Source organism: Canis lupus, chromosome 32 (assembly GCF_011100685.1).
Source record: "Canis lupus familiaris isolate Mischka breed German Shepherd chromosome 32, alternate assembly UU_Cfam_GSD_1.0, whole genome shotgun sequence".
NCBI classification, from domain to species: domain Eukaryota; kingdom Metazoa; phylum Chordata; class Mammalia; order Carnivora; family Canidae; genus Canis; species Canis lupus.
Window position 1 is genome coordinate 13,705,333 of NC_049253.1, and position 24,459 is coordinate 13,729,791.

Genomic DNA, 24,459 nt, shown 5'->3' on the forward strand with positions numbered 1-24,459 from the left:
GCTAGGTCAGTGGGAGGAGGGACGGAGGCACAGGGAGTGGGGCTGTCATTACGAAAGCACTATATTTAATAACATGGCTGGTGACAGGTTTGTACTAAGTCAATAATTCTTTTCTGAGTCACAGTTGGTTCTGGGTGTGTGTGTGTGCAGGGGGTGGGGTGAAGAAAGAGAGAGACAGGAAGAAAGGCAAGGAGGGGAGATGGGGAGGTGAAGACGGAGACTGACTATATCTCTACACTGGCTTCCATTCAGCTGGAGAGAGGATATTTCTGATAGAGGGAAAGTTACTTTAAGAGTAAGGAGCAAATAGGGGCACCTGGGTGGCTCAGTGGTTGAGTGTCTGCCTTCAGCTTAGATCGTGATGCCAGGGTCCTGGGATTGAGTCCCACACTAGGATCCTTGCAGGGAGCCTGCTTCTCCCTCTGCCTGTGTTTCTACCTCTCTCATGAATAATTAAATAAAATCTTAAAAAAGAGTGAGGAACAAATAGATGAGAATTCCTTGTGTACACCCATATAACAAGTTATATAATAAGACTTAATTTTTAAAAAATTTATTTAGAGAGAGTGAGTACAAGTGGAGGAGGGGCAGAGGGAGAGAGAGAAGCAGACTCCCTGCTGAGTGGGAAATCTGAAGCAAGGCTTGATCCCATGACCCTGAGATCATGACCTGAGCTGAAATCAAGAGTAGGATGCTTAACTGACTGAACTAGCCAGGCGCCCCTAATAAGAATTAGAACAAGAGTTTTCAATTCATATTTGAAAAATTAGCCTGAATGACACTGAAAAAATGAGGTGGATTAAACTTCATTACTGGAAGGGCTGTAATTCCCTTCCCAATTACTGAAATGCTAACACTGGGTGTATTTTATTTTTTGAGACCTAGATGGTATGCTTTGATTCTGAATGAATCTCTGGGATAGCCCCAGAAATTTGTTGTCTGTTTTATTTTTATTCTGTGGGTTTGTGATTGTGGTTTTGGAAGGCAGGTCCGGTTTGGAGTCTAAATTAAGGAAGTTGGAAATGTTGAGTTTTAGGATTCCCAATGTTTGTTCTCTAGCAAAATTTATTTGCTTAGCTGTATTATCATATACTCCGGCTCACAACTTTTTAATGGCTTCCTGATGCCTACAGGATAGTTAAATATGCCCTACACTAGAAGTGAAGACCTTTGTAATGTGGTCTCCTTCGTCTTTTCAATTCTATTTCAGTCCTTTTTATAAACCCTGAAGACAAACTGCTCCAACCATTGTATATTTCCTGAGCCCCATTCTGTTGTTAATCTAACCCCAACCTTGACTGTAATCCTGACCTTGACTCTTCCTGTTGGAGCTCTTTGAGACCTAGAGCAAGTATATCTTTAGTGATGTGTGATGTATCTGAAAAGCACTCTCACTCCTTTGTACTCTAGGCAATTATTGTTACTGTGTGCTGCTAATTTGGCCCTGATTATATACTGTCTTTTATCGTGTTTATGTATTTAAATAATATTTTTGAAGGCTAACTACATGTATTATCTCTGATGTTAGAGCTAGGCATATGTCTTGTTTCTCATTCTATCTTCTTGGTCATTGTAGTTCAAGAGGGAAATCAAAGAAGGAAATAGATGGTTCTAACAGGATGCAGAAAGTCTTCCCTGTGGAAGTGACATTTAGGCTGTGACCTGATGGAGGGGAAAAGTCAGAGAGGTGCACTGGTGCGAAATCTTGGCTCCTGCAAGGAAATCAGAGCAGGGTCCTTTATTGAACTAATAAATGGAGTTCATGTTCCCTATCCCTCTTTCTTTCTTCTTGTTCTAAACAGGTGGACTCTATGTGAGATAGGGATGGTGAGTGATGAGGGAGATGCATATCCTGAAGGACACTGTGGGTTATTCCAAGGGGTTTGAGCATTATCCTGTAAGGAGTCATCAAAGAGAAGGACATTAGGAGAGAGACAAGGTGAAATTTGCATTTCAGAAACATCACTCTGGCTTTACTGGGAAAGATTGTAAGTTGGATAACCAAACAGTATGGTCTGCCTGTTGGAGTGTCCTGTGTATTTTAGCATTTGTCTTAGATTTTTCATTTTTTTATTTTATTATTATTATTATTTTATTATTTTTTATTTATTTTTAAAAAGACTATTTATTCATGAGAGATAGAGACAGACAGACAGACAGACAGGCAGGCAGAGACATAGGCAGAGAGAGAAGCAGGCTCCACGGAGGGAGCCCGATGTGGGACTCGATCCCAGGACTCCAGGATCAAACCCTGAGCCAAAAGCAGATGCTTTAACTGCTGAGCCACCCAGGCGTCCCTCATTTTTTTTTTATAGCAAATTAGGAACTCCATTTTATACTTCTAGCTTCTTCCATGGGCTCTTCTAGTATTTGAAATGTATGTCAGTGAACAGAATTCTCATTCTAACATGTGGTTAAGTCTAAAAGGCACCTGTCTTTCAAGGACAGCATGCAAAACACTCATGATAAAAGAGCCAGTGGATAACTAGATCTAAGTCCTTTAGCTCTTGGTGGTGGGAGTAGTATATAAAACTGCTTTCCTACTTCTGTAACAGCCAGTTGTGCCAACCTGTGAGATACAGGACACTATAATGGGCAGCAGAAAATGAAGGACAGTAAAGGTTAAACGTACATGAAACAATGAACAGAAAACAGAAATTGGGCAGTCTTTTTGTAGGGTATAAAGGGAGAAGTCCCACTACAGTTTTGTCGTTTATTGTATGGCATACATCCAAACTATTTTCTTGGTTTTATTATTTAATGGCCTTTTATATGGTACTAAAAGCTTTCATCAGCTATGAATTGAAAAAAATCAAAAGCACCTGTTCAGTGAAAAATTAGGGGCAGAGTTATTGTTTCTTGAGAAAGTTGATGTTAATTGATCAACAAAATGATTAAACAAAATGGCATCACTTACCAGATGCAAAGCAGAAGACAGAAATCACTGAAAACCAATCTGTTACAAAATTTAGTATTTATAAGAAAGCTGTGTATGACTACCACAACTTAATATGTACAGACACAGATGTGTTTTCTTATCACTTCATGAACATGACTTTTCAACAGATCAAATGATTGCTCCATTCCTCTTCAATCCCAAGTCTCCTCCTAGTGCACCTGTGAAAGTTGAAGGACAACCATTGGCTCCATTAGCAGAAGAGAAATTCTCAGTGATGCTGGTTATCAATATAATCAGATTCTTCAATCTATCAAGAATCAGATTCTTTCAATTATTTCCAATAATGGCCCTTTTCCTAAAAAAAATCTCATCCATGGAACCAAAGTAAGCCTTTTGGAAGTTTGTCACTGGGACTGTTATTGCAAATTTACTTTTTTTTTTTTTATTTGTTTTTTTTGTTTTTTTTTTGCAAATTTACTTTAAAGAGAAGTTAAACTTTGAACAGATTGTAATAATGCAGCCAGATTTTGGTGAAGTACAGACCTGAGGTTAAAAATGTTTTTTCCTACTGAATTAAGAAACTTATGGAGCTGAAATGTACTGGATTGATTGTGCTGCATACTTTATAACACCAGAACCATCCTTGGGAGGTGGCATGAGCCAGGCTCCCAGTTCCCAGCGCATTTTCCATGGTCCCACCAGACTTCATTTACAGAAAAGAAACTTTTTAAAGACTATCAAGAAAGTGACAGAAGGAGCATTATACTCAAAGTGTGGGGCCTTGTGCTCATGGGGTCCTATGTGACTACACTGGTTGTATGACCATGAAGCTGGCCCTGGATGTAATCAACTAATCAGAAAATGAATCAGATTGCTGGGTTTACGGCTTTGTGCATTCCAGGCCCTTGACTCCATCCTACCTTTTTCAGAGAACACAGGAGTATGTTCTCCCTCAACTGAGGGTGAGCATAAACATGCCCAGGCCCATCTGGGGAAAAGTCTAGTTAAAGTGGGAAGGGGTTACTCTAAACTGAAAGTGAACGTCCTTTCCTTGGTCAGGTCTGAGAAGAGAACTCCTGGCACCATCAGAGCCGGATGCACAACACCCCAGGAAAATTGAACTTACACAATGGAAGATATCTGCATTCTTCATATTCGCATGTCTCTTTTCCCCTTTTTATTTTTCCTAGTGGGGAAAATATAAACAAAGCAGAAACACACACATAAAAATGTGAATGTGTTCAGTCTAGGCTAGGCTTTTTATTTGGTTCTGATTTTTCTTTGGTTGGGTGGAATGCAGGTCCTGGGAAAGAATATGAAGGAGGCTTCGTTTGGCTTTGGAAAAGAAACTTCTAAAATAAGAACAATTTTTACTATGTAGTGAACTTCACATCATCTTGTTTAATTCGCTAACCAATCTGCGAGATAGCCATCATTATTCTTATTTTTTGGACTGAGGACAGTAAGGCTCAGAAAAATTAACATGCTCAAGTTCAGACATGGCAAAATCAGGATTTGAATCCATGTCTGTGGCTGAAATGCTATGGTCTTTCTTTGGATACTAGGTTCTTGTCCCTCATGCAGCAGACTTGTCTCTCCCCAGGTCTTGAGAAGACTGTAAGTGACACATTTCCCATGGATTCTGATCAGTGCCAAAAGAGGTGATATCTCCAACTTTCATCTGCCAAATCAGACATGGAACCACTTTTTAAAAAAGATTTTGTTTATTCATGAGAGACAGAGAGAGAGAGAGAGAGGCGGAGACATGGGCAGAGGGAGAAGTAGGTTCCTCTGTGGGGAGCCTGATGTAGGACTTGATCCCAGGACCCTGAGATCACATCCTGAGCCGAAGGCAGACACTCAACCCCTGAGCCACCCAGGTGCCCCAGTACCATTTTCTAACAGATTAACAAGCATGAGATTTTGCGGAGAGGATAGCAAGTATAAGAGAGAAGGAGGAATTAGGAATAACTCCCTTTCCCCAATAGGAAGTGTTTAACTTCTTGGTTTTCTAGTGGGGGAAGGAGACTGTTTCTCCCTCCCTCACTAATCCTGGTAGCCACATTGGTACACTGAGTCCATGTATATGGATTGGAAAGAAAATAGGGGGCAGATTTTTCTTTGCTCAGTTGATTTTCCTCTCTCTGGTATTCAGATGCAGATGCTGCACGCAAATTCTTTCCTTTCTGGGCCATCTCTCTGTGTCTCTGCAGCTCTGAGGTAGATGGCAATCTGCCACTTTTGAGTGTCTGGCCTTTTGAAAATACTGTGTCATCATTAAATATTTAAGAAGAGCATCAACTGTGAGGAAATGTGCTTTTCTTGTCTGTCTTCTCCCTCCTTCAAACTCCCCCTCAGCCCTTGCTCCACCCTCTACTCTGTGACCCCATTTCCAGGACAGGTAGTGCTCTCTTGAGTCATTCTTTCTGTTTCCGAATGGCTCACATTAATAGTGACTCTGGAAAGCTGAACAGCCTTCTTTTCTCTGAAAGATCTCATAGTTAGATGCAGGCAGTGGCTTCTGGGTGTCTTTCTGTCCTTCCGTTGTCATTTTTTACAGCCTTCGGGGTTTTCCCTCTTCAAACATTCTGGTTATGAGTGGTTATCATGAGAGTGAGTGACTCACCACTATTTAATATATCAAGGGGTAGGCGAGATGCTGTGACATCAGCTGCTGGCGTGTCCTTGGAACCAGACACATGCCCACCCACACCCACACTGCTTTGCTTTTGTCATTTAGAGCTGGAAGTGCTGAATAGGGCAGGATCCCAGTATTGTAACATCACTGTATAATGTTTTCCATTGACATTTTCAGAGAGTCAGGTACATGACCCAGCTGGAATGGGGGTGCGGGGTGAGGGATGGGTTTGTAATGTGTAGGTGATGCAGACTCACCATCCTAAGCTGTGTCGTTGGATCTGAAGCCACTTTTTTTTGTCCTTTTCACTCACCCCTTCCCACTGATCCAGATCCCTTTTACAGGGAACAAAGAAATAGTGGACAGTGTGTCTTAGCCAGTTCATTAATGGGGCCCAGACACAATCCACAGGACTGCAGGGACAGTCCTATAGTCCCAAATGAGGTTAACGTATATATATGATCATCTGGGAATTCTGGAAAAATTGGAGAGCTGGACTTAACTGAGATAGCCGAGGCCATCCTACTGGGCCTCTGACTGTTCTGATTGGTCAGCCAAAGATCTGCTGCCCTGATAAAACAGAATTTCTCACAGCTGCCTTACTTGCTGCCAGGCTCCAGAGCCACTTAATAAGTAGCTCTATTACCCTGAAAAAATTACTTAAATTCTACATCTCAGTTTTGTCAACTCTAACATGCAGATAATAACATTACTTCTCTTAAATGGTGGTTAATGAGGATTGAGAGAGTTAATCTACGTAAGGTACTTGGATCAATGTTTGGCCCATAGTATAATTCTCTAAATGTTAGTAATTCTCATTATCCTTATTAAGCCTCTAGTTTGGGAACTTCTTAAGCTACAAACGTAGAAGTAATATCATAGCCTACCTGGGAGATGAAAGTATAGTCTTTGGAAGGTTCTGTGCCCAGCCTAAAAGTACCATGGCGGGCTGTCACAATCCTCCTGATCCATAAGTACCTGCTACTCAATGAGTCTGATGCTCTCTGCCTGCAGTTATGTTAAAAGGAAGTGTGTTAAGGGATGGGACCAAGTCAGATTTATTATTTCCAGCCCTTTCTGTGGTTCTTCCACAAAGACTGGTATGTTGTAGATGCTCAGTTGAATTGGCATTGTGAACCATTCTCATGAGCCTTTACCATGAAAATGCTACTTTTGCTTGTGTAGAGAGGACTGCTCTGTGGCAGAGAAGAGGCCAGTTGCAGGTACTGCTAACTCTGGGATTCTGGTGTATTATGATGTAAGTGTTCCAAAGAATACAGAGATTTTTTTTTAACTGTGCTATTTCCAGTCTCTAGAACAGGGCTTGTCTCATGGTCGATGAATATTTGCTGAAGGTATCACTAAATGAAAAACATTGGAAGGGTTTGCGAGTTAATGTGCTTAGAAGGGAGCGCAAAGGTACTGACTTTTCTTAAAGTCTATGCTTGCAGAGCTACCACATTTTCAACTTAGGTTTTATTTTTTTAACTATTTTTTTGGTGATAAAATATGCATAAAAAATGAAATTTACTATTTTAACCATTTTTTAGGTCTATGGTCTTGTGGTGTTAAGCATACTCACATCATTGTAGAGCTGTCTAGCTTCCATCTCCAGAAAATTTTCAATTTTACAAACTGAAATTCTGTCCCCATTAAACACTAGCTCCATATTCCCTTGTACTCCCAACTCTGGCAACAAGTACTCAGTTTTCTATTTCTATGAAGCTGACTACATTGGGCACCTCAAGTGAAATCATGTAGTATTTGTCCTTTGTGTCTGCCTTATTTCTTTTAGCACAATGCCTTAAAGCTTATTTATGTTATAAAATGCATCAGAATTTCTTCTTTTGTGTCTGATGATGATGATTATTATTATTATTATTATTATTATTAATCTATCTCACATTTCCATTTGTCTCAGTTTGGGCTGTTGTAACAAATTTTGTAAATAAAAGTAAAATGAATGAAAGACCTAAATGTGGAACAGGAATCCATCAAAATCCTTCAGGAGAACACAGGCAGCAACCTCTGTGATCTTGGCTGCAGCAACATCTTGCTAGACACCTATCCAAAGGCAAAAGAAACAAAAGCAAAAGTGAACTATTGGGACTTCATCAAGATAAAATCTTTTGCACAGCAAAGGAAACACCAATAAAACTAAAAGGCAACCTATGAGATGGGAGAAGATTTTGCAAATGTCTTATCAGATAGAGGGCTAGTATCCAAAATCTATAAAGAACTTATCAAACTCAACATCCAAAAAACAAAACATCCAGTCAAGAAATGGGCAGAAGATGTGAACAGACATTTCTCCAAAGAAGACATACAAATGACCAACAGAGGGACACCTGGGTGGCTTAGCGGTTGAGCATCTGCCTTCGTATCAGGGCCTGATCCCAGGATCCAGGATCAAGTCCCACATTGGGCTCCCTGCAGGGAGCCTGCTTCTCCCTCTGCCTATGTCTCTGCCTTTCTCTCTGTGTCTCTCAAGAATAAATAAATATTTTTAAAACAAAACAAAACAAATGGCCAACAGACACATGAAAAAAATGCTCAATATCACTCAGCATCAGGAAAATACAAATCAAACCCTCCATGAAATACGACCTCACACTGGTCAGAATGGCTAAAATTAACAATTTAGGAAACAACAGAAATGGGCAAGGATGTAGAGAAAGGGGAACCTACTAACATTAATCAGGCATTATTCCAAATTTCTGGATTTGGAAACCATGAGTATAACTGGAAACTTCTATGAGAAGGCAATATAAAGAGGATATGCAGAGTCATGTTTGGAGGGGAAAGAAAGCTTTTCTGACCTCTGCTATGAGGACATGATTGAGGCCATTACTCACATGACTAGTGTGTGTTCTTTATGAGATCCCAGGGGAGAAGTTTTTCTTTTTCCAGATATATTGTAAAATACATAAATATTCCCTGAAAAGTAGGCAAGACATTTATCATGCCCATTTGCCTCATGAAGAAGCTAAACGTTAATAGGAGTTTTAGCCAGGATTTTTCTTCCTACTCTACCTAGCTGCCCCCCTCCCCATCCTCCCTGAATATGGACCATTCTTTAGTAGATGAAAGCAAGATCTCTGTCTCATTTACTGATGTATCCTATGCATCTAGAATGGTGCCTGGCATTTAGCAGGTGTTCAATATTTGTGGGATGAATGAATGAGTGGGAGGAGCCAGGTTTCTATAGTAAATGAGAGGAAAATGAGGACTTTATCTTTTCAAAACCTTGTTTAGTGAACTTTATAATGAAGTGTAACACCATATACAGAAAAGGGCACCTATGTTAAGTATATAGGTCAATGGGTTTTCACATGAACACATTTGGGTAACCAGCTCCCAGACACAGAAACAATATGCCCTCCACTATTCAATACCCACTACCAACCCTATCTTCTCTCTGAAGGGTAACCACTACCCTGATTTTCCTAACCCCAATGGATTGGTTTTGCCTCTTTTTGAACTTCCCATAGATTAAATAATATAATCTGTACTCTTTTGTGTTTAGTCTTTTTTTGGCTCAACATTTTGTGAGATCCATCCATGTTGTTGAATGAAGTTGTAGTTGAACTTTGTTACCTTTTGAAACTTTAGAAACATTTTATTTTTAAATTAATGTGAGGTGAAATTTCAGATTTATAGAATAATAGCCTTCAATAGCCACCATTTATTGAGTACATAGTAACAGATATTATGCTGAGAACTGGAATTCATGAATGATCTTACTTAATTAACTCTCTTGACAGGTTTCCTGATGTGTAGGCATCATTCTCTCTTGATAAAGAAACTTAAACATAAAGGAGTTGACTAGGTTGCCAGTAAATAACAGGCTTGTCATTGATGAAGCCCTCATCTGAACCCGGGCCTGGCAGTTAACCATGCCCATGCTTTTATGAACTGCTACTCTGATTTGCCTCCCCATATAAGACTCCTTTAACACATCTCTTTCTCTCTTTCTTTTCCTTCCTTCCTTCCTTCCTTCCTTCCTTCCTTCCTTCCTTCCTTCCTTCCTTCCTTCCTTCCTTCCTTCCTTCCTTCCTTCCCTCCTTCAGATTTTATTTATTTAAGATTTTATTTATTTATTCATGAGAGAGAGGCAGAGACACAGGCAGAGGGAGAAGCAGGCTCCATGCAGGATGCCCAATGCAGGACTCGATTCTGGGTCTCCAGGATCACACCCTGGGCCAAAGGCAGGCACTTTAATGGCTGAGCCACCCAGGTGTCCCTAAACATCATTTTAAATGAATATACCTTTAGGTAAAAGTAGGTGGAAGAAGACTAGGCTGGTCCTAATTTGGAGATGACTGTCTTTTAGTCATCTGCTCCATGTGATAGGACAGTTTCCCAGGCCTCTTTGCTGTCCTGAATGTTGTACATGTTGACCCTTGGGTCCTTTGCTTTTTGGTCATCAAGGGTGACTCAGGGACCCAGAGCCTAGGAGAAGAATGGAGCTGGCCTCCAGCCTGTGCAGTATAGATTTGGGCCTTGGGATCGAGTCAGGAAGGACATCTCCAGTCATGGATTGTTTCTTTGGGTCTCAATAGTTGTGGGTCACAGACCCAGCTAGAAGTCAAATTCCTACCAGCTGTTATCAATTTCTGTGTAGGAGGTGGTGACCTTGGCTTGAATCAGCCCCAGTTGAAACTTGATTTTTCTGTCAAGTGAACTATATCTGTGGAACTTGTCCCCAGAGGCCTACTCTCCCAGCCTGGGATTTACTGTGTTTATTTCCCAGCTGTTCCTAACACACCATTCAGAATGATGCAAGTTTTTTCTTGTTAGATCTGCCTTGAGCCAATATTTAGCTGTCTCCATTTTCATAGCCTTAAATACTCCAGGCTCACTTTGACTCTTGCTTTTGCATTTGTTTGTAGAAGTCAAGTCATCCAGGACAGAGCCATCCACTTGGCACCAGCAAAGGCTGTACTCATAGTGCATGCTGTCTCAACATGACCTGTCATTTTATGAGGCAGCCCACACCCTAACTGTGCATTCCCTTTTACTTTTTTTTTTTTTTTTTAAAGGATCTCTGTTTGCTGATTTTACAGATTTAACCAGCATTTAAATCTTAATTTAGAGCTTTCACTTCCCCAGTTTGGGGAGAAAGTACATGTTCTCTATCTCTTATTCCTTTTCCTTAATTCTCATCTCTCAAGCCTCCAGCCTTTTGGAGTGGAGGAGCCCTCCCAGGGCCATCAGACCCCTCTGATAGCTCAGTACTTTGTCTTTCTGCTGCTTTTAAAATCATATACTCTTTGGGGTTCTGTGATTGTGGCCTTTGCTTATCTGCTGATGAAACTCTCTTTAAAAGGCATCTTTCTCTGGGCTCTCCCTTTTCTGTTCCACTTCCTCTCATCTCAGAAAGTGATTTTTAAGGTGGTAAGTACAAATGTATCCTCCTGTGGCCTCTCTGAATTGTCTGGAAAAGCCAACTTGATTTTATGTTGGGCACCAGGCTGGACACATTCCCAGGCATAGCCCCTGGGAGCCTCGTGGCCACCTTTGTGAGAGATGCTGCTATTACCATTTAATAGAGATGAGGAAATTGTGCCCCAAAGCACAGAGCTGGGAATCAAACTCTGGTTTATTTAAACTAAAATTTTGTCTGCCTTCCCCCAGTGGCCCCAAGTGCTTTTCCTTTTGATAATTATAAAAGGATACTGTCCAGAGGAGAAGGATGACCACATAATAGAGTTTGTGGAGAGAGATTCCAAAAATCGAGGGCTAATTAGGCAGGATTTCTCTGTGTGTTCACCTACCCGGACACCCCTGCCCTTCGAGGCCCAGCTTGGATCTCACCTGTGTTGCACAGCCTTCCCCAGAGATGCTGCCTCCCGGTACCCTTGTCTTCCTTTGAACAACTGAGGCCCATTTGATCTTGCACCTACTTATTTCACACTTGTGTTTCGTTCTTTGCACAGTGGTCCATCCCCACTCCCCATCCCCTCCTCTTGTGGGTGGCAGTTCTTTTGCCTATTTTGTTTTAACTTTCAAACTGTTCGCAACAGTCTGTACCCCCAGAATATATTTTGATGAACTGAGTAGACCACACCTCTAGATTATCTTGTAAATTCTGACTGTTCTTGTATTTCATATATATGGTTTTTCATGTATATATATCCCACCCCCCCTTCAAGTCCAAGAACTCACTCTGGAGTTTCTCCTTCCTTGCTACTCACAAAAGTCCTTGTATGTTTCCAGGCCACTTTAGTCTCCTGTGGTTGCCTCTTCCTGTAGGCGCCGTATCTTCTGACAGCAGCCTTCCTTGTGCCTGGAGCCTATGCATCCTTGTATGAATATACTTTCATAATACCTCAGGGTACTGTTCTTTTTTTAAAAATTGGAGTTCAGTTCGCCAACATATAGCATAACACCCAGTGCTCATCCCGCCAAGTGGCCCCCTCAGTGCCCATCACCCAGTCACCCCAAACCCCCGCCCACCTCCCTTCCACCACCCCTTGTGCATTTCTAAGAATTAGGTGTCTCTCATGTTCTGTCTCCCTCACGATATTTTCACTCATTTTCTCTCCTTTCCCCTTTATTCCCTTTCACTATTTTTTATATTCCCCAAATGAATGAGACCATATAATGTGTGTCCTTCTCCGATTGACTTATTTCACTCAGCATAATACCCTCCAGTTCCATCCACGTCGAAACAAATGGTGGGTATTCATCGTTTCTAATGGCTGAGTAATATTCCATTGTATACATAAACCACATCTTCTTTATCCACTCATCTTTCGATGGACACCGAGGCTCCTTCCACAGTTTGGCTATTGTGGACATTGCTGCTATGAACATCGGGGTGCAGGTGTCCTGCCATTTCACTACATCTGTATATTTGGGGTAAATCCCCAGCAGTGCAATTGCTGGGTCATAGGGCAGATCTGTTTTTAACTCTTTGAGGAACCTCCACACAGTTTTCCAGAGTGGCTGCACCAGTTCACATTCCCACCAACAGTGCAAGAGGGTTCCCCTTTCTCCAATTCCTCTCCAACATTTGTTGTTTCCTGTCTTGTTAATTTTCCCCATTCTCACTGGTGTGAGGTGGGATCTCATTGTGGTTTTGATTTGTATTTCTCTGATGGCCAGTGATGCGGAGCATTTTCTCATGTGCGTGTTGGCCATGTCTGTGTCTTCCTCTGTGAGATTTCTGTTCATGTCTTTTGCCCATTTCATGATTGGATTGTTTGTTTCTTTGCTGTTGAGTTTAATAAGTTCTTAATGGATCTTGGATACTAGCCCTTTATCTGAAACGTCATTTGCAAATATCTTCTCCCATTCTGTAGGTTGTCTTTTAGTTTTGTTGACTGTATCCTTTGCTGTGCAAAAGCTTCTTATCTTGATGAAGTCCCAATAGTTCATTTTTGCTTTTGTTTCTTTTGCCTTCGTGGATTTATCTTGCAAGAAGTTACTGTGACTGAGTTCAAAAAGGGTGTTGCCTGTGTTCTCTAGGATTTTGATGGACTCTTGTCTCACATTTAGATCTTTCATCCATTTTGAGTTTATCTTTGTGTATGGTGTAAGAGAGTGGTCTAGTTTCATTCTTCTGCATGTGGATGTCCAATTTTCCCAGCACCATTTATTGAAGAGACTTTTTTCCGGTGGATAGTCTTTCCTGCTTTGTTGAATATTAGTTGACTATAGAGTTGAGGGGCCATTTCTGGATTCTCTATTCTGTTCCATTGATCTATGTGTCTGTTTTTGTGCCAGTACCACACTGTCTTGATGACCACAGCTTTGTAATACAACCTGAAATCTGGCATTGTGATTCCCCCAGCTCTGATTTTCTTTTTTTAATATTCCCCTGGCTATTCGCGGTCTTTTCTGATTCCACATAAATCTTCAGATGGTTTATTCCAACTCTCTGAAGAAAGTCCGTGGTATTTTGATAGGGATTGCATTGAATGTGTAAATTGCCCTGGGTAGCATTTACATTTTCACAATATTAATTCTTCCAATCCATGAGCATGGAATATTTTTCCATCTCTTTGTGTCTTCCTCAATTTCTTTCAGAAGTATTCTGTAGTTTTGAGGGTATAGAACCTTTACCTCTTTGGTTAGGTTTATTCCTAGGTATCTTAGGCTTTGGGTGCAATTGTAAATGGGATTGACTCCTTAATTTCTCTTTCTTCAGTCTCAATTTTAGTGTATAGAAATACCATTGATGTCTGGGCATTGATTTTTGTATCCTGCCACACTGCCAAATTGCTCTATGAGTTCTAGCAATCTTGGGGTGGAATCTTTTGGGTTTTCGATGTACAGTATAATGTCATCTGTGAAGAGGCAGAGTTTGACTTCTTCTTTGCCAATTTGAATGCCTTTTATTTCTTTCTGTTTGATTGCTGAGGCTAGGACTTTTAGAACTTCTAGTACTATGTTGAATAGCAGTGGTGAGAGTGGACATCCCTGTCTTGTTCTTGATCTTAGGGGAAAGGGTCCCAGAGTTTCCCCATTGAGAATGATATTTGCTCTGGGCTTTTTGTAGATGGCTTTTAAGATGTCAAGGAATTACTCTTCAGAGTTTGGATCAGGAATGGATGCTGTATTTTGTCAAATGCTTTCTCTGCATCTGTTGAGAGAATCCTATGACTCTTGTTTTTTCTCTTGTTGATCTCATCTATCACATTGATTGCTTTACAAGTGTTGAACCAACCTTGCATCCCAGGGATGAATCCCACTTGATCATGGTGAATAATCTTCTTAATGTACTGTTGGATCCTATTGGCTAGTATCTTGTTGAGAATTTTTGCATCTGTGTTCATCAGGGATATTGGTCTATAATTCTCCTTTTTGGTGTGGTCTTTGATTTTGGAATTAAGGTGATGCTGGGCTCATAGAACAAGTTCGGAAGTATTCCATTTCTTTCTATCTTTCGGAACAGTTTTTAATAGAATAGTAGAAACAGCTTTTTGTTTCTTCTTTAAATGTTTGATAGAATTCCCCTGGGAAGCCATCTGGTCCTGGACTTCTGTGCCTTGGGAGGTTTTTGATGACTGCTTCAATTTCCTCCCTGGTTATCGGCCTGTTCATGTTTTCTATTTCTTCCTGTTCCAGTTTTGGTAGTTTGTGGTTTTCCAGAAATGCGTCCATTTCTTCTAGATTGCCTAATTTATTGGCATATAGCTGCTCATAATATGTGTTTAAAATCGTTTGTATTTCCTTGGAATTGGTGGTGATCTCTCCTTTTTCATTCGTGATTTTATTTTTGAGTCTTTTTTGTTTTTAATAAGGCTGGCTAATGGTTTATCTATCTTATTAATTCTTTCAAAGAACCAACTCCTGGTTTTGTTGATCTGTTCCACATTTCTTCTGGCTTCTATTTCATGGAGTTCTGCTCGAATCTTTATTAATTATCTTTTGCTTGGTGTAGGTATTATTTGCTGTTCTTTCTCCAGTTCCTTTAGGTGCAAGGTTAGATTTTGTATTTGAGTTCTTTCCAGTTTTTTGAGGGATGCTTGTATTGCAATGTATTTCCGTCTCAGGACTGCTTTTGCTGTATCCCAAAGATTTTGAATGGTTGTATCTTCATTCTCATTAGTTTCCATGAATCTTTTTAATTCTTCTCTAATTTTCTGGTTGACCCATTCAGGTTTTAGCAGGATGGTCTTTAACCTCCATGAGTTTGAATTTCTTCCAAATTTCTTCTTGTGATTTAGCTCTAGTTTCAAAGCATTATGGTCTGAAAATATGCAGGGGATAATCCCAGTCTTTTGGTATCGGTTCAGACCTGATTTGTGACCCAGTATGTGGTCTATTCTGGAGAAAGTTCCATGTGCACTTGAGAAGAATGTGTATTCAGTTGCGTTTGGATGTAAAGTTCTGTAAATATCTGTGCAATCCATCTGGTCCAGTGTATCATTTAAATTCTTGTTTCTTTGGAGATGTTGTGCTTAGATCTGTCATTTACAGAAAGCGCCACGTTGAAGTCTCCCAGTATAAGTGTATTATTATCCAAGTATGTTTTTACTTTGGTTATTGATTGATATACTTGGTAGCTCCTACATTAGAGGTATAAATATTCATGATTGTTAGGTCCTCTTGCTAATAGATCCTTTAAGTATGATATAGTGTCCCTCTTCATCTCTTACTACCTTCTTTGGGATAAACTTTAATTTATCTGATGTGAGGATTGCTACCGCTGCTTTCTTTTGAGGACCATTTGAATGGTAAATGGTTCTCCAACCTTTTATTTTCAGGCTGGAGGTGTCCTTAGGTCTAAAATGAGTCTCTTGTAGACAGCAAATAGATGGGTCTTGCTTTTTCATCCAGTCTGAAACCCTGCACCTTTTGATGGGATCATTAAGCCCATTCATGTTCAGAGTTAATATTGAAAGATATGAATTTAGTGTCATCATAATCCCTATTCAGTCCCTGTTTTTGTAGATTGTTTCTTTGGGCTTCCTCTTTCTTTTACAGTGTCCCCCTTACTATTTCTTGCAGAGCTGGTTTGGAGGTCACATATTCTTTCAGTTTCTGCCTATCCTGGAAGCTCTTTATCTCTCCTTGTATTCTGAATGAGAGCCTTGCTGGATAAAGTATTCTTGGCTGCATGTTCTTCTCATTTAGGACCCTGAATATATCCTGCCAGCCCTTTCTGGCCTGCCAGGTCTCTGTGGAGAGGTCTGCTGTTAACCTAATACTTCTCCCCATATAGGTTAGGGATCTCTTGTCTCTTGCTGCTCTAAGGATCTTCTCTTTATCTTTGGAATTTGCAAGTTTCACTATTAAATGTCGGGGTGTTGAATGGTTTTTATTGATTTTAGGGGGGACCTCTCTACCTCCTGGATCTCAATGCCTGTTTCTCTCCCCAAATTAGGGAAGTTCTCAGCTATGATTTGTTCAAATACACTTTCTGGTCCTCTGTCCCTTTTCCCTCTGGAACCCCAATTAAACGTAGATTTTTTTTTTCCTTCTGAGGCTGTCATTTATTTCCCTTCACCTTTCCTCATGACCTTTTAATTGTTTTTCTCTTTTATCCTCAGCTTCCTTCCTTGCCATCAACTTGTCTTCTATGTCACTCACTTGTTCTTCTACCTCATTAATCCTCATCATTAGGACCTCCAATTTGGATTGCATCTCATTTAATTGATTTTTAATTTCTGCCTGATTAGATCTAAATTCTGCAGTCATGAAGTCTCTTGAATCCTTTATGCTTTTTTCCAGAGCCACCAGTAGCTTTATAATTGTGCTTCTGAATTGACTTTCTGACATTGAATTGTAATCCAAATTCTGTAACTCTGTGGGAGAGAGTACTGTTTCTGATTCTTTCTTTTATGATGAGTTCTTCTTTCTAGTCATTTTGCTCAGTGCAGATTGACTAAAAACGAGTTGTACTGGAAAAAGAAAGGGGAAAAAAAGAAAAAGGGAAAAAACAAAACAAAAAGCAAACAAACAAAAAACAAAGAGCAAAAAACAAAACAAAACAAGGAGGGGTACCCACTAGTTCTGTATACTATAAATCCCTCAACTTCCCCTGGAGCTTTCCAGCGCTGCTGGGTCAAGAACTTGCCCTTCCCCTGTCCTTCCAGCTGGTCTTCTGGGGGAGGGGCCTGCTGTGCTGATTCTCAGGTGTGTGCACCTGGGGGAGCTGCCCCACCCCCTGCCAGGTGCACGGCTCAGGGGGAGGTGTTGACCCCATGAGGCCCCTGTCCCTTGGGGACTCCACTCCATCCCAGGCATAGAGTGACACAAGGAGGAACAACCCCACTAGCGGAGGCCAACTCTCCAGCCCTGGAGTCAGCTCCCGCAGTAACTCCCCAGCTCCCAGTCCGCAGGGGCCTAGATGCTCCAGAGGCGGGGGTGGGGGGGCACTGATCTGCACAGCTTGGGGTGCCTAGGGCAGGAGCTTCCTTGCTGTCTTGTGTCCTCCCGGCCTCTGCCTGTCCCGGGAGAGCACAGGATCCTGGCTGTGTCCCCAGCGCCCTGGGCTCCAGGGCCTGCGCTGCTGGAATTGCACTCCTGGGGCGTGCAGCCCCCTCCACATGGAGCCACAGCCTGAGCTGCTCCCGAGGCCCTGCCAGGCGGCTCCTGCCCTTTAGGGAGCTTGGCCTGCGGGGGTGTGGGACGCTCTCCCCGGGGCACCTCCTCTGTTAGTGGCCCCGGGATCCTGGAGGCCCCACTGCCCCTCCTGGGATCCTGCCCGAGTTCTCTGAGAGCGCCTTTCCATCCGGGAAGATTGGTAAAGTTCCTGCTTCTTCGGAGCTGGGTTTTCCTGTCCTGGGGGCTCCCCCTCAACCGGTCTTAGCCTGGCTCCTCGGAGGCCCCTCCTTCACTGGATTTTTTAAATTTTTTTTCCCACCTTCCTACCTTGATAGAAGTGCGAACTCCTCTCTGTAGCGTTCCAGCTGTTCTCTCTTTAAATCTCAGGCTGAATTCGTAGGTTTTAAGGATGAATTGAAAGTTATCTAGGTACCTTGTGGGGGCCTGGTGACTTGGGGACCCTAGTCCTCTGCCATCTGCTCCACCCCCCCCCCCCCACTGTTCAATGTTATTTGAATTACTCTTACTTGCCAGGCACTAGATAGTGGAGGGGGGAGGGGGTGTAACATCAGGGCCCAGAGAAACCCTGGGGCTAGGCAAGCCGTCTTGGGCTGATGAATGGTGTGAGCCCGAGCCAGGCCGGGGGAGGGACCCCTCACTGGGGCATGGAGGAGGAGGAGCTGGGGCATGATCCCTGCCATGAACAGGGGCTGCAGTGGGGGAACTAGAAAGAGGCCCATCTGATGAGAGCCTTAAGTGGGACTGGAGATGGGGGGTTTTTGGAGGAGTGGCAAGAGACTGGCCAGAGCCCAGAGTGGGGGCCTATCATGAAGAACCCTGGAAGCCCTGGCCAGAAGGCTTAACTTGAGTCTGAGAGCAGAGAGAAGCCCCTGAAATTAGTTGGTCAGGGGTGGGGCTGCTCTCAGAGCGGGTCACCCTGACTGTGTGGGACAGTCCGTGAAGGCAGATGCTGGTATAGTTTTCTGTCACTAGAGAGTGTTCAGCACATAATCACTTAGCTGTTGCTAGTGGCAAGAGGCAGGCCAGAATTCTGGCTTCCTGCTACCCTCCCCTCGCCCCCCCTCCCCACTGCCCACACAGAATTGAAGGAGGAGGGAAGTGGGGTCCGGCCACCCCTCAGCACCTACTCTGATCTGGGCATTTACTACACACCGTTGTATGTATGTTGTATGTATGCATGTAAATAATTTTATTTAATCTCTACATTAACTTTGCAGCAAGTGTGTTCACTTATCAGATGTATAAACAAAGCTTAAAGAAATTGGATGAGGGCACCTGGGTGGCTCAGTGGTTGAGCCTCTTGCCTTTGGCTCAGGGCATGATCTCGGGGTCCTGGGAGTGAGTCCTGCATGCGGCTCCCTGCAGGGAGCCAGCTTCTCCCTTTGCCTGTGTCTCTGCCTCTTTCTCTCTGTCTCTCATGAATGAATAATTAAAATCTTAACAAAAAAAGATTAGATGACTTGATAAATGACAATATTTAATAATAACTACTAGATAAACTAATTTGCTGCAATTGAATTGGCTAAGAAGGAACCAAACAACCTGATCTTGCTGTACACTTAATTCCTAGTTAAACCTTACTTAATTGGAGGTCTTTACTGAAAATGCCCTGAATGGCCTATTCTCCCTCAAATGTGTATTTTCCTAAAGTTCACAATGGCATCATATTAAGAAAACAATGAAACAGGGAATACATGTCCCTGTTTCCAGAATTTATCCTTATCTGGGTTCTACAATAACAGACCAGACTGCATTGTGACTATTGGGCCACCCTTTACTGCTTAGTGACCTCAGCCAAGTTGCTTTACTTCCCTAATCCTCAATTTCTGCATCCATTTCTTTTTAAAAATTTTTTTAAAAAATATTTTTAATTTATTTATTAGAGAGAGAGAGAGAGGGAGAGAGAGAGAGAGAGAGACCGAGGGAGAAGCAGGCTCTGTACAGAGAGCCCAACGTGTGACTTGATCCTGGGTCTCCAGGATCATGCCCTGGGCTGAAGGCAGCACTAAACCACTAAGCCCCTGGGGCTGCCCTCTGCATCCATTTATTAAAGAAGCCTCTTGCCTGCTCAAGTACACCAGGTCAGAAAATTTCCCTTCATGCTTTCTCCTGCATTATCAGGTCTCCATCTCTACTGGATCGCTGCCATCTGCATATAAAGATCCTTGATGGGACCCCACCTTAAGTGTTTTCCTTGCCTCCCCCTACCCTTCGACACCACCTTCTCTTTTTTCATCCTAGCAAAACTCTGACAGAACCACCTATGCTCACTGTCTAAAATTCTTCTCCATTTCCAGTCAGGCTTTAACCTTTGCCACTAGGGCACAATAACTCCTGGGGAGCTCATGGTTGCCCTTCATGTTTCTATATCCAGCTGCCCATATTCAGGCCTCATTTAACACAGTTGATCATGGCTTTCTCCTCAAAGCCCTTTCTTCACTTGCTTTCTAGAAAACTTCTCCTCCCCTCCTGCACTCCCAACTGCTTCATTCCTTGCTTTTTCTCAGTGGGTTGTCTCTGCAGTTTCCTTTTCACTTCTCAGTCTCTGAATATTGAAATGGCCCAGAGCTCAGGTTGAGTCCTTGGGCATTTCTTCTCTTCTATCTACACTCCTCCTTATATACTTTTATCTAGTCCAATGGCATTAATACCATCTTACATTGATGATGCCTGAATTTGTATCTCTAGCTGTATTCCCTCCCTGAATTCCAGATTTTGTTTCCAAGTGACTTGTCCAGTTGGATGTCTAGTAGGCATCTCAAACTCAACATCACAGAAGCTAAACTTCTAACTCTTCCCACTAAGCCCCCAAACCTCCTCTTTCTATGTTCTTTTCATTTGAATTTCATTCTTTTGAATAAATGGCAGTTTCAGTCTTCCATGTTCTTGGTACAACCACTCATGATGTCTAGCACCCTGGTCTTTCACTTGGCTTATTACCATAGCCTCTGATTTCCATCTTTGTCTTTATTTTAAGCTTTAATGAGATAAAACTGATGTATCATAGCATGTAAGTTTAAGGTGTACAGAGTATTTATTTGATTTTCATATATGGTAAAATGATGACCACCATAGCATTAGCTCACACCTCCATCCTGTCCTACTGTTATTATTACTTGTTGTGGTAAAACACTTAAGATCTGCTCTCTTGGCAACATTCGAGTATACGAGAGAGTATTGTTAGCTAAAATCACCATGCTGTACATGAGATCCCCAGATTTGCTAAACTTGTAACTGAAAGTTTGTACCCTTTGACCAGTATCTCCCCATTTCCACCACTGCCTAGCACCTCGTAACAACCACCACTGTGCTCTTTGCTTCTGAGCTTGACTTTTTTAGATTCTACATAAATGTTATCATACAGTTTTTTAGTGTCTTCCTCTATCTGACTTACTTCACTTGGCATAATGCCCTCAAGGTTCATCCAAGTTAGTGGAAATGGCAGGATTTTCTTTCTGCTTGTGCCTGAATAATATCATCATTTCATGTATATATAATTATTTCATATCTATTTTATATATATATATAACCTCTTATCGGTTCATCTGTTGATGGACACTTAGATAACATTATTTCCATATCTTGGTTATTTTAATTTTGCAACTAATGTGTAAATGCAGACATCTCTTTAAGATCCTGATTTCAACTCATTTGGATAGATACCCAGAAGTGAAATTGCTAGATCGTATGGTAGTTCTATTTTTAATTTTTTGAGGAACCTCCAAACTGTTTTTCACAGTCACTACAACCAATTTACATTTCTACCAACAGTGTACAAGTGTTCCCTTTTCTCCACATCCTCATCGACACTCATTTCTTGTCTTTTTGATACTAGCCATTCTTGACTGATGTGAGGTGGTATCTCACTGTGGTTTTGATTGCAAACCTCTGATGATTAGTGATATCAAGCACCTTCTCAAGTACCTATTGGCTATTTGCATGTCTTTGAAAAACTGGTTACTTGATTCATCTGCCCTTTAAAAAAATTGGGTTATTAGGCTTTTGGGTTTTTTGCTATTGAGTTGTATTAGTTCATCATATATTTTTACACTTGATATCTTAGCCAAAAGGCCGAGAAGTGATTTCATCATATATTTTTAATATTAACCCCTTATCACATACATGATTTGCAGTTATTTTCTCCCATTCCATAGACTGCCTTTTCATTTTGTGGAAGCTCTTAGTTTAATGTAGTCACACTGGCTTGTTTTTGCTTTCATTGTTTTGCTTTTGCTGTCTTACCTAGGAAATCACTGCTGAGACTAATGGCAGGGAACTTCTTATGTTTTCTTCTAGATGTATTACAGTTTCAGGTTTTACATTTAAGTCTAATCTATTTTGAGTTAATTTTCCTGAGTGGCCTATGATGGGGGTCCAATCTCCTTCTTCTGTATGTAATGATCTAGTTTTTGCAACATCAATTATTGAAGAGACCATCTTTTTTCCCATAGAGTATTCTTGGTGCCCTTGTCAAATACTAGTTTGCTATATAATACATGCAAGGGCTTATTTCTGGCTCCTGGTTCTGTTTCATTGGTTTTTGTGTCTATGTTTATGCTAGTACCATACTGTTTTCATTACTATAGTTGGGTAGTATAGCTTGAAATCCAGAAATGTGATGTTCCTGGGTTTTCTCACAGGATTGCTTTGGCTATTCAGAATCTTTTGTGGCTTCATACAAATTTTAGGATTATTTTTCCTATTTCTGTGAAAATACCATTGGAATTTTGATACTAATTGCATTGACTCTATAGATGGCTTTGGGTAATAATGGACATTTAACAATATTCTTCTGATGCACAAACATGAAATATCTTTCCAGTTTGTGTCTTCAATTTTTTTTCCATCATAGTCTTATAGTATTCGTTGTATAGCTCTTTTGCCTCCTTGCTTAAATTTATTTTTAAGTATTTTATTGTTTTTGATGCTGTTGTGAGTGAGGTTGTTTTATTAATTTTCCAGATATTTTATCATTAGTGTATAGAAGTGCAACTGTTTTCTGTATGTTGATTTTGTATTCAACTTGACTGAATTTATCAATTTTTTTTTTTTTTTGGTGGAATTGTTAGGACTTTCTCTAAGATTTTATCATACACAAACAAAGGTAATTTTACTTCTTTCTTTTCTATTTGGATGCCTTTTTTAAAAAAAATTGAGATACAATTGCCATATAGCATTATATTAGTTTCAGAGGTACAACATAATGATTTGATATTTATGTATATGGCAAAATGACCACCACAATAAGTCTAGTTAACATCCATCACCACATTAGTTATACATTTTTTACCCTTGTAATGAATTTTAAGATGCACCCTCTTAGGTTGCTAACCTTCAAATATATAATACTGTATTTTTACTGATAGTCACCATGCTGTACACTATATACCAGGACTTATTTATTTTCTACACTTTTGTGTACCTGTATTTGTTTCACCCACCTTCCACACCTGCCTCTGGCAACCAACAATCTGTTATCTGTATCTATGAGTTCAGGTTCTTTGTTTTTGCTTTTTATATTTCACATATAAATGGGATCATGTAGTATTTGTCTTCTCTGGTTTATTTTACTTAGCATAATGCTCTAAAGGTTTATCCATGTTGTCATAAAAGTTGGGATTTTCATATAAGTTCAAGGTTGAATAATATTCCATCATGTACATATATAGACACCACATTTTCTTTACCCATTCATCCATTGATACTTAGGTTAGCCTCCACGTTTTGGCTAATGTAAGTTTTACTGTAGTGAACATAGGTGTGCTGGTTTCTTTTTTTAGTTAGTAAATACCCAGAAGTAGAATTTCTAGATCATATGGTGGTTCCATTTTTAACTTTTTGAGGACTCTCCACACTGTTTTCTAGAGTGGTTGCACCAATTTGCATTCCTACCAATAGTACAAAATCATTTCTTTTTTCCACATCTTCACCAATGCTTGTTATCTCTTTTTGATGTTTGATGACATTCTAACAGATGCGAAATGATATCTCATTGTGGATTTGCATTTCCCTGATGATTAGTGATACTGAGCACTTTTTCATGTACTTTTTCATGTTGTCTACCTGTATGTCCACATTGAAAGAAATGTCTAATCAGGTCCTCTGCCCATTTTGTAATCACATTTGTTTTTTGTTATCAAGTTGTATACAAGTTCTTCATATATTTTGGATATTAACCCCTTATTAAGTATATGGTTGGCAATTATTTTCTCTACTTTCATTGGTTGTCTTTCATTTTGTTGCTGGGTTCCTATGCTGTGCAGAAGCTTTTCTTGTTGGTATAGGACCATTTGTTTTTTTACATTTTGTTGCCTCTACCATTGGCATCAAATCCAAAAAATCATTGCCAAGATTTGTCAAGGAGGCTACCACCTATATTTTTTTCATAGAAGTTTTATGGTTTCAGGTCTTATGTTCAAGTTTTTAGTCCATTTTGAGTTAATTTTTGTGTATGGTATAAGATAGTGGTTCAATGTTTTTATTTTGCTTGTGGATATCCTGTTTTCTCACCATTATTTGAAGAGACTATCTTTTCCCTATTGTGTATTCTTGGCTTCATTGTCATAAATGAAGTAATCATATATGCATGTGTTTATTTCTGGTCACTCTATTTTGTTCTGTTAATTACTGTATCTTTTAATATCAATACCATATTGCTTTGATTACTACAGCTTTGCAATATAGTTTGAAATTAGGATTTTTTCCTCTGGCTTTTTTCTTCTTGGTCAAGACTTTGGCTATTTGGGGTCTTCTGTGGTTCCATACAAATTTTAAAACCATCTCTTCTATTTTTGTGAAAAATGCTGTGGGAATTTTGATAGGGGTTGCATTGAATATATAGATTGCTTTGGGTAGTATGGACATTTTAACAATATTCTTCCAATCCACGAGCACAGGATAT

General features: G+C 40.6%; 2 long non-coding RNA genes across 4 annotated transcripts in view; one reads left to right on the plus strand and one right to left on the minus strand.

Annotated features, from left to right (window-relative positions):
• LOC111093580 overlaps positions 1-24,459 on the plus strand; it is a 77,895-nt gene that overhangs the window by 39,908 nt on the left and 13,528 nt on the right. The window lies entirely within an intron of this gene.
• Positions 2,728-6,779, minus strand: LOC111093645. 2 transcript variants are annotated; one of them, XR_005382733.1, is made up of 4 exons: positions 6,695-6,779; positions 6,425-6,545; positions 4,026-4,085; positions 2,736-3,117 (listed from the first exon to the last, which is right to left on the minus strand). It is a non-coding gene; the product is annotated as an uncharacterized LOC111093645 (long non-coding RNA). The 2 variants fall into 2 exon arrangements; XR_005382731.1 differs by having other exon boundaries at positions 2,728-3,117; positions 6,425-6,778.